The sequence below is a fragment of the Triturus cristatus genome, chromosome 1_2, assembly GCF_964204655.1.
Source record: "Triturus cristatus chromosome 1_2, aTriCri1.1, whole genome shotgun sequence".
Lineage (NCBI taxonomy): Eukaryota > Metazoa > Chordata > Amphibia > Caudata > Salamandridae > Triturus > Triturus cristatus.
The window spans coordinates 311768140-311782804 of NC_140580.1; the positions used below are offsets into that span (position 1 = coordinate 311768140).

Genomic DNA, 14665 nt, shown 5'->3' on the forward strand with positions numbered 1-14665 from the left:
AAATAAACTCTCTGGTGTCTAGTGTCTTTCTGCGCTCCATGGGGGCAGATGGGCCTCAAAATATGGCCACAGGGCAGAAAATGGCCAAAACATTTTCTGGGTAAAGGAAGGTGACCACTGCCCAAGGGGCCACTCCCCGAAATACAATCCCTGGTGTCTAGGGTTAATCTACCCACCCCACCTCAGAAGGCAGATCGTCCTGAAAAATGGCCGATCAGCCCTCTGGGGGAGTTGGAATAAAAACAAAAATAGCCCCCAAGGGGAGCGACCCTTTCATAAGGGGTCGCTCCCCATAATAAATGCCATAAATTATAATCCCTGGCTTCTTGTGGATTTTGTCTCCCCCCCCGGGGGGCTGATCGACCTTAAAAATGGCCAAATCCGCCCCAAGGGGGGCCAAAACATGGCCAAACATGCCCCCAGGGGAGCAACCCTTGTTCAAGAGGTGGTTCCCCCAAGAACAAAGAAACAAATCCCTGGTGGTCCAGTGGATGGATTCTTGCTCCACGATCGTGGGCCTCACCCGCGATCGTGGAGTTCCTGTGTGTCTGTTTTTCCAACCACCAACCCGACCAGGAGAAGGACATACCTTTAACACATCCTCTCTTTGGACACGCTAGAAGCACATGGCTTCCAGCATGTCCCCCGCAGCATATGATGACGTTGGCATGCAGAAAGAGCAAAACATCCCAATTTTTAGTATTTGTTTGGCATTTCACTGACCAGTTACAGCTTATTACAGTATTTAATTCAACCAATGGATGCACATGCTTATTTGAGGTTTAATACAAGTTATTGACATTAAAATGCATTCACAAATTGGGATAGGTTTCCAATCCCAGAATGTCTCAAATACGCTTAAAAGTGGAATCACAAGCTATTTGTCTCAGATTCATGCAGTTTCTGTCATCAGCACTTCTCCTCTCTTTTTCCAAAATTGCAGTACAAACATGAATGGCAAAATATCCTAGTTTCCAAACGTTTTCCACATAATTATGGCTGTACCATATTTGCCACATAATACATCAACTGCTGCATAATTTGCCTATTTTAACTAATAAATAGCTTTTAGCCCAAACAGATCAAAAGTTACTGAAAATCGTGCCTTGTGTTGCTGCGCAGTGAAGGCCCTTTGCAAAGGTTGACTGGTCACATTTCCCACTGATGCATATGTATGTTACACTGGTACTAATGAGGCAAAACCTTTGCAGAGACTGCTAGTATGTGTAAAAATGCCCAAATAATTTTGTATCAGAAAATGTACCACATTAAGCTGCAGCCTTTTTTTACTGCATAATTTAGCCAACACTGTAACTGGAGCCAGACAGAGAAAGAAGGAGAGGGAATAAGAGAAAGAATAAGAGAGAGATGGGGTAGGGTAACCAGACGTCCCGGTTTTCCTCGGATGGTCCCCGTTTTTGGTGAAGTGTCCCCGTGTCCCGACACTTTACTCCAAGTGAGTCAAATGTCCCCGTTATAGAACAGTGTCCGGGTTAAACACAGAAATGTTCCGGTTTTTCACTGTTCCAGTTGCGTGCATGCTCTGTTTGCACTGCGCGTGTGATGTCACTGAGGTAAGCGCTGTAGCAGGAAGGGAAATCCTTTGAAGAGAGAAATTTTCTCTCGGGATTTCCCTTCTCTTTTTCCACGCAGCCGCAGCGCCACCTACGTCATCGTGCAGCTGGTTAGAACCACCTGTGACCGGCATGACCCTGATTTTACGGTCTGCAGCAAGATTCCAGTGTGAGCCTGCTCTGCCTTAAAGCGAGCGAGGGTCGGACAGTCTTGGACTACAACAGAATCCAGCAGCAGCTTTGTGAGGTTTCCCCAGCCCTACCAGCACCGTTGGTACCCTGCCTCCGCATCAGAGCTGCCTCATCCAGGATCCTCTGCCACACAAGGCTTGCCCTGCCAGCCTGCAAGCCCGCAGCGTAAGTATTTTAACCCTGAGAGTTTTATATCTTATATATTCTAAACTATTTACTATGTTAATGTGTGTATATGTTACCACGTAAACGTGAGCCCCATTATTTAAATAGTAGTTCAGTTGACAATATTGTTTTTAACGTTGCACTTAATTCTAGCAGGCATATAATACCAACGCGGCAATACTCCATAGACTGGCACATGCAATGCAGGCCATTTGAAATGCTCATTTCGGATATCTGTTTGGCCTTTCTGATTCGGATACACCGCATATATTTTTGTACACTATGTAAGTAAACCCTCGAACCAAAAGCAAAGCAAACAGCAAAAAATAACGGAAAAGAACTACTTTATATAGTGCTTTTGCGGTTTCTAGACGCTGCAGCAAATAGTTTTGGTACTGTGTAATGTCGCACAGTTTTGCCGACACAGGAATCATCTAAACTGACTTGTTTAATGTACGTTGAAAAAAACAAAACAAAATGTTTCTTCTACTGTTTGACTATTATCATATATGGTGCCTCGTGCAAACTAGAGGTTTGCAGTTAGAGAGTGGCGCTTGAGTAGGTCGCGAATTAACCAACGTTTCAGGAGTGTTTTTCCTAACGAGTTTGATACGGTTGATTTGAAATTGACATATTTTATTTATTGTATTGCTTCCTTTATCGTTGAGTGTATCATACATTATATAACCTATGACTGTTTGGAAAGGGTGCTCAGAGGATACTATGCTCATGTTTCAGCTCGTCTCTTTTCGTGACTGGTGCAACTTACTTTGACCTAACAAACTTAGATGGCTTTTTTCGTACACTCGACTATTGATATATGTGAGAAGAAAGGGTGTACTTGCTGAAATACAACATTTAATATAAGGTACTTATAGAATAGAATTGCTTGTGTTATAGAGCTGCCAGTTCTTTCAACTCATTTTGACTATTTCTTTTATCACATGGGTGTGTGGTTTGTTACTTTGGGTTATTAAGATTTCTTCGTTCATCTCTCATTGTTTAATTGCAAAACTCAATGGATTTCATTTTTTGTTTTACGATCTGTGGATTTTCTGGGGACTCTTATCACTGGCTCTCCTGCCTCAATGACTTTTTCTTATATTTTTGTTGGGACTGAGTCTTTTGGGCACTTTTGATTATTTGACGTGTATAACAACACTGCAGAATACTGTAATGCTGCTTGATTGTCCGATGTTATATTTAAACGTGTGCAGCCATCCATAAGCCTAAGTTAATATATTTGACACTTCTTGTGCTTTTCATGTTTTTCTGCTTTTATTTGGAGCATGTGTTTGTCTCAATCTGAGCTTCAGTCCATTCTCAGTAATATGTTTGTAGTAGTTGATATCTTTGTTTCTTGTTGGAGGTTTTGCCTATCTCTGATTGTTAGTATGGGTGTCTTTCAGGTATTTTGTTTGTGCCTGTGCTGTTCGCGTTTAACCTTTGTTTAGCAGCAGACGTCTGGCACCCACCCTTGGCCTTGAAATAAAATCTTAAGGGACTGGCAATAAATGTCAAAACCAATCTTTCGCCAGACCTCATGCGCATATTCTCTCGTGGACAGCTTCCTTTTAGTGTATGAGTTTAGAACAGTTGGTCACTGAAGAGAAAGCCAACCACTGATAACGTGATTTTGCAAGCTGTAGAGAAAGTAGACCATTTGCCTCCCCCTTCATCCTTAATTTACTGGACTCCCAGCATGTGCAGTTTGATGCATTTGTATTCTTCTAACCTCACTAAGCCTGTCACTCCTCCTGACACAGGCTCTGTGAGGAGGGCAACTTATTATACATAAGGCCCGGTGATGACCTTGGCAAACTCCTGCATAAATTCGAATTTTTTTTAATGGGTTCTGTATAATAATGGGGAATTATTTAAGGGTTTGAATTTCTATAGCCAGTTTCCCACACAGAATGTAAACACAATGTAGCGAGAAATATCAGTGTTCCTATTTTGGTCACTCATAGAATGATTTCCTACGTAATCATAACTAGAATATTGATGTTTCTGAAATACAAATTTGTTCTGAAGGAAACAGATTTTACGATCTAAAAACTTTCCTATTTTAAAGGTCATATTGCTGTGTATCTTGTATCAAGTTGTATTTTTATTTGCCTAACAAAAAAATTAATGTGTCCTCATGTAATGCAACTGCTCATTTGTAATGCTGTTTTGCACCTCTTTCATGTGAGTGCTGTGCTTGGAGTGGTGCATTGGCAGGAGAGGCAGACTGGCACACAGGCAAATAGAGTGGTTTGGGAGGTCTGTGCCTGTACGGTGGTCACATCAATCACTGTCAGGGTCTTTCTTGGGACAACTTGGTGCATTCTGGGTGTTTTTATCTTGGTTTCCTTCCATTGAACTCCTCAGATGAGCAAACCTGATAGCAATGAATTATCTGAAAAGCCCAGGACTGTGTCAATGTGTTCTCGGTGCCATTGTGTGGCATGTCTGGCTACATGTCCCTGTGCCATCTTATGGACTTTGGAGTTCTGGGCAAGACATATTTGGGGCCTCCTGTTCAGGAAATCCTTTCACCCAACTTCAGCTATTTCAAGACTTCATGATGCCAAACAATATTGGATCACGTTAAGCTTTTTCAAAATTCGGTTACTCAAAACCCAAGCTCAAGCAGCATGGCGTTCCTCAGACTAAAAGAAAGCTTCCACATGCCCTTTCCGTTTGTACTTGGATCTTCAATATTTTTCTCATGTAACACCAGTATATAAGGTGGAAATCAATTGTCTGATTTGACTGCTTCTCTTTAAACCGTCAAATTAATCGCTGATACCTCAACTAATTAACAAATTGAACAATAGTAACACCCCAAAATGCTTTTTCCAATCATAAATTGAGCTTCTAAGTTGGCAACACTTTACTGCACTGTGGTATTTGATACCAGAATCTCCAATTGGCAATTGGCAAGGATGATCACACAACTGGCAAAATGGAAAAAATGACTTCTTGGAAATTTTTCATCTGATTTTTATCTTCAGAGTCCAAGACATTGCTGCAAGTATTTTTCAACAATGCTGATGAATGCTCTCTTCTGAATTGTTTTTAACTTATGGGCACTATTTTGTCCTTGGAGCTTCATTATGGATATTTTGAAAAGAAGAATCTGTTTGCTATGTGTGTAAACGTAACTTTTTTTAAATGAAACTTGGTTACAGTTTTTTGTCGGTTGGCATCATAGTTACATGACTTTTTTTCTTCTTCAAATTAAAACACAGAAAGGATAGCTAGCTACCTACCTACCGGAGAGATGCCTAAGCGACAGTGTTCCGTCAGTGAGGAGATGCAAAGATCTTTCCCCTTTCTGAGCAAGGTCGGGAACAGTAATGCTAACGTGTTCTGCAAGATCTGCAAATCTACATTCTCCATTGGCCATGGTGGAAAGGCTAATATAAAGGAGGACATACAGACAAATAAACACAAGTTCTGGGCTGAATCTTCAAGCAGCACCAGCAACATTACCACTTTTTTGAGTAAGGCAACCCCTGGACATGCTGAACTCAGTAGGGCTGCTGTTGAAGGTACATTAGCATATCATCTTGCTAAACATAACCACAGTTTTCGGTCAATGGATTGTACATCAGCATTGATTCGGAAATTGTATGATGAAAGGTTTTGCTGTGCTCGCACCAAGACTGAAGCCTTGATTACAAAAGTACTGGCTCCTCTCGCTATGATGGACCTTAATTCTGACTTGAGTAGTATTGCTTGTATATCTATGTCTATTGATGCTTCCAATAGGAAAGAAGTTAAATTGATACCAATTGTGATTAGGTATTTCAAGTATTTTGAGGGTGTTAAGGTGAACATTTTAGAGTTTACCTCCGTTCCTGGTGAAACATCTGCAATACTCTTTGAACAACTGTACCATGCCCTTCAAAAGTGTAATTTGCTTGAAAAAGTAGTTAGGTTTTGTGCAGATAATACTAATACAAACTTTGGGGGAAAGGTTAGAGCCAGAAAGAACAATGTTTTCTGTAAGCTTAAGGAAGCTATTCCTCATACTAAAGTACTTGGGATAGGTTGTGCAGCACACATTGTCCATAATGCAGTGCAAACCGCTGCTGATAGGCTGCCAATGGACATCAAATCTTTTGTGTTAAAATTGTACAAATATTTCCACATCTACACTGTCCGAACTGAACAACTGAAAGAATTTTGTGAGCTTATTGATATAGATTATCAACGACTCCTAAGTACAGGCAACACTCGCAGGCTTTCCCTACTGCCTGCAGTTGACAGGGTGATAAAACTGTTCCCAGCACTACGTTCTATTTTTTGTCCCAAGCAAATCCCCCAACAGCAATTGTCAAGTTTTTTGAAAACCCTCTTGCTGAAATCTGGCTCTGGTTTTTGCGCAACCAACTGGCTCTTTTTAGTGACACAATAAAGGAGCTGGAAAAGCAGCATGCAAATGCCATAGATGTTGCAAGACAAATTACACAATTATTAGGGAAATTGAAGGAAAGCAGAGATGCTTGCTTCATGGGCCTTAGAGCAAAGGAGCTTATTAAATCCCTCAAAGACCAAGGACTCTTACCAGAAACAAAAATCTGTAACTCTGTATGTGCTTTCTACAATTGCAGTATTGATTACTTGGAAGAGTGGGGGGCATTTCTTTCTGACTGGAACTCTTTTTCCTGAATCCTTCTGGATGCTGTTCCTGTCTGTGATAATGTTGAAATGTCTCTGTTATTTGTACAATCTGTATCAAGCACACTTGAGATGGATGAAATGGAGCTTTTTGATGAAAACACCTGTGTACGAAAATACACAGCAGATAGACTCGCCGCATGGAATGGCCATAAGAAGACTGCAAAGGATCGGTGGTTGGAAATATTCACCCATTTCCAAACTCATAATATGACATTTAAGAACATTGGCATGATGGTCCAGTTTGCATTGTCTGCCAGGAACTAATGCTCCAGTGGAAAGTATTTTTTCCATTATGAATAACACGTGGACTGATGAAAGAAACCGAATGGAACAGGAGACTCTAAAAGCCTTGTTGATCACAATGGTCAACTTTGAACAAAGCTGCAGTGAGTTCCATAATCGATTAATGCAAGACAAAATGGTGCTGCAGCAAATTAATTCTTCAGATAAGTACTGTGCAATGCAACAATAGGCCTTGTACATCAAACAGCATTTTTAGCTGTCTTTCAGTTTGGTCCTACTTTATGGATTTTTACCCTGTGTATATAATTCTTCAATCAAGAATGTCTTTAAATGTGAAAGATTTTTTTAAATAAAGTAAACATTATTTATGTTTCAGTCAACTGTGCTGAATGTAGGGGGAGTGCTTTATGGGAAGGAGTATTCTACAAACAGCAGTATCTGATTTTGACGACGACAGTATGTATATATATAATATATCAAACTCGATAGCGATGCACTCGTTCACTTCCTCGTGGCAAAAACAAGAGCACGAACTCCTCTTCGATTGTGCGATTTTCTTTATTGTTCACAGTTAACAATCACAATATATATACTTAGCTAATAAGAAAACATACGTGGAATTTCAAGGCAAGGGTGGTTACCAACTATAGCAAATGTTGAGGCAAAGTCTGTTTAAATGGAATTAATGGTTACTGCCGATAAAAGACCTCTGATTTGTCATCTGTAATGCTTCATCTCGGTCTGTGGAGGGAGCTGTCATTGTAGTCCCTTTTCAATGTCTATGACAGCTGTCAAATAGTCCTACTTTTACATCGATGGTTACTGCAAACCTTAGTCCTACTTCTATGTCTATTACCTCTCCCCGTTTTTTGTTTTGAGAATCTTGTCACCCTAAGATGAGGGGGCAGCTGCCAGCGGCAGAGCAGGAGAAGTAGACACTGTCTCTGTCTTCTCTGGGCCAGAAGGAAAAGACAAAGTCCTTCTCTGCCTACCCAACCAGTCCCTGAACAACCGAGCCTTAGCTATAGGCCTTGACTATTTCTGCCGACCTGGGATGCATTTTTAAATAAAAAAGATGGGGAACGGATCCTATTAAATTAAAACGTAGGGACACGCTGTGCCCTGCAGGCCCTGCTCACTTCAACTGCTGTAACCAATCAATTGTAAGGGAGTTAGAAGGATACATGATCCATTCACCTTCCAGTTACTAGTTTTTCATCAAAAAAGAATGGATCACTTGTACCTGTTATCCAGGGTTAAATGGTTTTACAGCTGTTCCTTAAATAACCCTCATTCACGTTTTAGATGGTTCGTGTGGCGGTATATCTTGATTCTCTGCCTAAATAACGTGACAGCATCATCATTGGGTTTAGTATTGTGCTACCCCCACCCGGAGGGAACCACTGGATATTTGCAGTAGTGATCAGAGATAAAAAGATGGAGAAAGTGCTCGTGTGTGGTGAGATTAAAAGGGATATTCCCACATGCTACCTAGACTGTAATTTTTTATTGTTGTCTGGTGCATGGGAGAAGAATAAAAATAGAGGAAGTTGTACAGATAGGGCAGTTAGTGAGTCCGCTGTACAATCAGTCCAGGGTGGGTCGACATGTTTCAGCTCCTCGTGTGCCACTTAGGGTCAGGTGAGCTTTCTTCAGGACCTAAGGGTGTTGTGTTGGAAAGGGGTATTACCCTCTGTTTAAGTGATGAGTTCAGATATAGAATCGCTGAGCTCTTAGAAGAAGGTAATTACCTAAGGTGGAGAGAAGGGCAAATAACACATGATCCTTTTTTGAGGTTAATATACCCAGGATGAGAAAAGCGAAGCAACATGGCAATTCTTTAAATACAGTAAAATGCAAGTGGTGTTCGAACATACCACTAGCTATATATAGAAAACAGAAGCAAGTATAAGTGGCAGATCTTTTTAATGATATCTGTATGCATAATTGTATTTAGAAAATGCGGCTGGTTATACTGAGGACATCATAGACGCAGTGTAGTTATTCTTGCATGTTAATGTTGCACAGAAATTAGTCACGCATGAAGTTATGCTCATAAGAAAATGTGGTGAGGTGAAGGGGTTTAAAAAATATGTATATACTCTTGAAGTTCACCTTTTGTTACTACGGGAGATCGCTATGTTGGGCTGACCGTTTTCTTGTAATGGTGTTATGCCGAATTGCAGTAAGATATGCTTGGTGTATTTGGTAAAAAGGTAGTTGATAGAGATTTTTGGTCATATATCTTGTAGAGCGCTACCCACAATGTTTATGTGTCAATACGATTGTACGGTTTTGCCTTGCAGCACAGATTAGCAGTGCTATCGGTAGCGTGTGTTTTTGTACAATTATACAAGCTGATAGTCCCCCCATTCAATTTGTGTCAGGCGCTATTGTTAAGTTCAAAAGGAGCGATGTGGAAGTCGCGGTGTAGTTTTTGAACAACTGGTAACAGGTGTTAGTACCAATGAGACATACAAGGCTTCCAAATGTTTGTTAGAAAATAAAGTTTAAAAGATTTTAAATGCACCCAGAGCGGCATATGCGTAATGGAACACTAGTACCTACAGAACGCTCCGCTTTGGGGCTTCAGAGGAAGAGTTGCAGCACAGTTGAGCTGTGTAAGGGAAGAGGAAACAGGGGAGGGGGGGAGAGAGAGGAACAACGAAAAGTATTCAGAGGTTCAGACATTCAGTTTCGGAGTAACGTTACGTGTCTCTTCGTCACGGCGTCTTCCTACCGGGATTGCCGCTCTGCACGACTTGTGCTGACGCTGTCTTCCTGTTTCCTGAACTCAGCCCGGTTCAGTGAGTCTTTTAAAGTTATGAGGCAGAGTGAAGAAAGACTACTGACTGAGTCGGTATTGGTGAAGCCTCCACAATAATTACACACGCAATCTGTAGTCTAGAAAATTGCTATGTTCTAAATTAATGGGAGTGAATTATAAATAGTACATGCTAAAGGTAATTGGAGCTCCAGATATCTCGTGTATTTTCTCGATCTGGATTTGTGTCCAGTTTTGATTTCAGAAGTGCTTATAGATATTCAATGGAGGTTGGTAATAGCTCCTGGTTAGTTGTAAGGTTTAGACCTTCAAAGGTTATGATGGTTAGGGGTCTATTGTGCCTTGGATCAATTAAAGACATTAGGACCTTATGAGTAGCAAAGTGTAAGGTGCAAAAAATGTTGCTCATAAAAAGTTGTTCATGATACACTTAACCAGGGGATATCATCATTAAGGCCTATTGTGTTTGTTTTCAAGCGATGTACCCATCTTTGTTCTTTTGCAAAAAGTCGTTTTTTGACGTTTGGTGACCTGGACACCATAGTCTCTATGACTATCCATTTGAGGTCGTCAAGCGTATGTGGGTGGTCAATGAAATGACTGCTCATCTTGGTGGTGTGGCGTTTGCATTTGACGTTGCTTCTGTGTTCACAGATTCGCTGTTTTATTTTTCGGCACGTCATACCAATGTATCTCAATTTGCATGGGCAGGTAAACATGTAAATAACATGAGTCGTGTTACAGTTGGTGTGTTGTCTCATTGTCCAAACCAGGTCGGGTGTCAGTTCGATGGATTTTGTTGTTTCTGTTAGGTGACAGACGGAGCAATGCCCACAGGGGAAATGGCCTACCACTGGTGGTATGCCCCATAGAGTGTTAGTGGTTGCATTTAACCTTTCTTCCAGAGGACGGGTGTGTACTAGCATGTCCTTAAAGTTCTTGGTTCTTCTGTTCGCAAAGCGGGGTTTGGGCCAGTCTAGGTTGCCTGAGGTTAGTATGCGCCAGTTTTTATTGATGATTTTCTTGATTATATTGCTGGCTGTGTTGTATGTTGTAGCACATGTCAGTTGATCCGATGGTTGTGTTTTGGGTATTGTTTCCAGAAGATTCTTTCTATGTTGATTCCTCGCTCTTTTTTGACATTTATTCACAATTTTGGTAGGATAATCACGTTTCAGTAGTTTGGTGCATAAGTCTTGTGCTTGTTCTTTGTATTCACTCAGCTCACTGCAGTTCTTTTTCAGGCGCAGAAATTGACTGTAAGGTAGGTTTTCTCTGAGTGGGCGTGGATGGAAGCTGTTGAAGGAGAGAAGGCTGTTCTTAGTTGTAGGTTTGAAAAAGGTTTTTGTTTTGATGGTGTTATTGGTTACATAGATGTATAGATCTAGGAAATCCAAATGGTCTTTGTTGGCATTGACAGTAAACTTTAAACATTGGTCTCGTGTATTCAGCCAGTTGTGAAAGTTCTGTAGGTTTTCTTCTGTTCCTTCCCAGAACATGATGATATCATCTATGTATCTTTTCCAGAAGAGGATACTAGGGAGGAATAGGTTGTTGATGTTCTGTATATGTGTCCGCTCGAAGTTGCTCACATAGAGGCCTGCCACACTCGGCGCGAAGGTACTCCCCATGGATGTACCATGGCATTGTTGGTAAAGTGTGCCGTTATATTCAAAATAGTTCTCCGTCAGAGCCATTCTGCAACATTCTAGGATGAAGTGTCTGGGTGTGTGGTATATCCAGCTTTGTTCAAACAGTAGGTCCTCAAGAGTGCTTAAGGTTTCTTGTTGAGGCAGACTTGTGTAGAGGCTTTCTACATCTAGCCAGACTAATATCATAGTTTCACTTAGAAATGGTTGGTCTTGTAGGAGATTGAGCAGATCTCGTGTATCCTTTAGGTAAGTAGGAGTCTTCTGTACCATAGGTCTGAGGTACTGATCTGCAAATTGAGAGAGAGGTTCCAGGAGAGAGCCTATCCCAGACACGATTGGGCGCCCTGGTGGCGGTCGTTGGTTTTTGTGTACCTTGGGCAAGGAATAGAATAGGGTGTACGTGGAGAATCAGTTCTTAAGAATGAGGCCTCATTCTTAGTGATCCAATCGTTGGTCTCTGTTTCCTCCACCATTAGGTTAATAGTTCTTTTTAACCTAGGGGTTGGGTCTTCACTAATGATTTTATAGAATTTTTTGTCAGATAGCAGTTTGAGGCATTGGTCGTCATAGTGGTCTTTGTCCAGAATCACTATGCCTCCACCTTTGTCGGCAGGTTTTATAATGATGTCATTGTGCAGTCTTAGTTCTTCCAGGGCTTTCTTTTCTCTATTGGAGATATTTACAAAAGGTTTGATTGTTTTTTTGTCAATTTCATTTATTTCTCTCATAATTGCTTGTTCGAAGGTCTGTATCTCAATTGGGATCTGATGGTTCATAGGGCAGAACGTTGACTTAGGTCTTAGGCCGGTATCTCCAAGATTAGGGTTGTTTTCTGTGTCTTGAAAAAATGCTTTTAGTTTCAGTGTCCTACAGAATAGTGCAACTTCACACTGTGATTTGAAGAGGTCCAATGGTGGAGTTGGTACAAAACCTAGTCCTTTGTTTAGGACGTCTTCCTGATCTTTGGAAAGAGTGATTTTCGACAGATTGAAAATTAGCGAGTCGTGCTGGTACTTGGTTTTTCTTTTGTGGCATTGGCCATGCTTCTTGTTAGTATCTGTCTCTCCTGGTCTGTCCAGGTGACATTCCTTCTTCTCCCTCGTTGGTTTGCACGGCCTCTCCCTAAAAAAGTCGGTTGTTGTACATAAGGTCCCATATAAGGGCCTAGTTGCGGCGGTGCTGTGTGATATGGATTAATCCATCCTTGGTAGTTGGGGGTGAAGGGGTGGAAGAGTGGTGGTGGTTGTTCTCCATAATTAGGGTTACGCCATATGTTAGGTCTTCGTCGTTGTTGGCGTCTGTTTGGCCCTCTGAATTTCCGTTGTTGCATGTTCTCATCGCTGCTCCAATCTGAATTGTTAGAGGAGTTCCCACTGGAGTCATTGTCAGTCGGTAGATCTGGTACCTCATAATCATCTTTGCTGTAGGGATGCATTTTTTCCATAGAGAATTTCTTTAAATCCTTGCTTAGTTTCTGGATTTTGCTCTGTGTCAGGTATTCTTTTGTCTCATTCATTTCACGGTTGATTTCTTCCAATCTTTTTTTAAAAACTGTGATATGTACCAGGTTTTTTAATTTTGCTTCACTCTGTTGGATCTTTATTGTGAGTGCCTCTGTTAGTCTGGTTGCAGTTTTTATTATAAGGACTAGATAGTCTCTGGTGCATTTCCAAGAAATGGCTGACCAGTCTTTTCTGAATGCAAGATCTTTCAAAAAAATTCTAGGTGCATTATGGACCCAAGGGCAAAACCGTACAATCGTATTGACACATAAACACTGTGGGTAGCACTCTACAGGATATATGACCAAAAATCTCTATCAACTACCTTTTTACCAAATACACCAAGCATATCTTACTGCAATTCGGCATAACACCATTATAAGAAAACGGTCAGCCCAACATAGCGATCTCCCGTAGTAACAAACGGTGAACTCCAAGAGTATATACATATTTTTTAAACCCCTTCACCTAACCACATTTTCTTATGTGCATTACTTCATGCGTGACTAATTTCTATGCAACGTTAACATGCAAGAATAACTACACTGCGTCTATGATGTCCTCAGTATAACCAGCCGCATTTTCTAAATACAATTATGCATACAGATATCATTGAAAAGATCTGCCATTTATACTTGCTTCTGTTTTCTATATATAGCTAGCGGTATGTTCGAACACCACTTGCATTTTACTGTATTGAAAGAATTGCCATGTTGCTTCGCTTTTCTCATCCTGGGTATATTAACCTCAAAAAAGGATTATGTGTTATTTGCCCTTCTCTCCACCTTAGGTAATTACCTTCTTCTAAGAGCTCAGCGAATCTATATCTGAACTCCTCACTTAAACAGAGGGTAATACCCCTTTCCAACACAACACCCTTAGGTCCTGAAGAAAGCTCACCTGACCCTACGGGGCACACGAGGAGCTGAAACATGTCAACCCACCCTGGACTGATTGTACAGCAGACTCACTAACTGCCCTATCTGTACAACTTCCTCTATTTTTATTCTTCTCCCATGCACCAGACAACAATAAAAAATTACAGTCTAGATAGCATGTGGGAATATCCCTTTTAATCTCACCACACACGAGCACTTTATCCAACTTTTTATCTCTGATCACTACTGCAAATATCCAGTGGTTCCCTCCGGGTGGAGGTAGCACAATACTAAACCCAATGATGATGCTGTCACGTTATTTAGGCGGAGAATCAAGATATACCGCCACACGAACCATCTAAAACGTGAATGAGGGTTTTTTAAGGAACAGCTGTAAAACCATTTAACCCTGGATAACACTTCAACTGCTGACCATAACAGAGGTTGTGCTGTATGTGTACCGTGTTTGGGTCTCAGGTCTGTCAATCTGGTAGTGCACAAAAGTGCTACCAATGATAGCCCGGGCAAAATATATCAGCCAGCCCCCATGGCGCGCTCAGATCCAATAACGTGCGCGGCTGCGTCTCTTCAGAGTTGGATTTACGTGTCTCAGCCTTGTCAACTTCGGCAGCCTGGCTGTGAGTGCTTACTCTGAGATTGAGGTGGACTTCAGGCAGGGCTGGGCTTGGCAAGGCAGGTCATGTGACTCGGTCATCTTGTGCCGTCCCAATGGTCATTCATGACTTGTGTGAGCCGGCACAAGCATGCAGCTACAAGTGAGTGCATAGCATCCCTAGGGGCATGGTAAATATTCTCCTTTTAAGTCCCAGAACGTCTCCGTGTCTGAGGAGAGTATCGGTACTCATAAGGGCAACAGGGTGCTGTAGTGCCAATGGGCCCATTTACTTTGATATTAAGTTTACCTAGCACTACACCAGAGGGGTCGCATAAAGTGGGTCCAATCCAGCCATCCAATGAGGACAGGAATTGGATAACTGAC

The 14665-nt window shown here is 41.4% G+C and overlaps 1 long non-coding RNA gene across 1 annotated transcript in view; it reads left to right on the plus strand.

Annotated features, from left to right (window-relative positions):
• The first annotated feature begins 1780 nt into the window (after positions 1–1780).
• LOC146867230 (uncharacterized) overlaps positions 1781–14665 on the plus strand; it is a 282421-nt gene continuing 269536 nt past the window's right edge. Inside the window, exon 1 of the long non-coding RNA XR_014966076.1 lies at positions 1781–1931. This is a non-coding gene — a long non-coding RNA (uncharacterized LOC146867230). The remainder of the gene's footprint in view (positions 1932–14665) is intronic.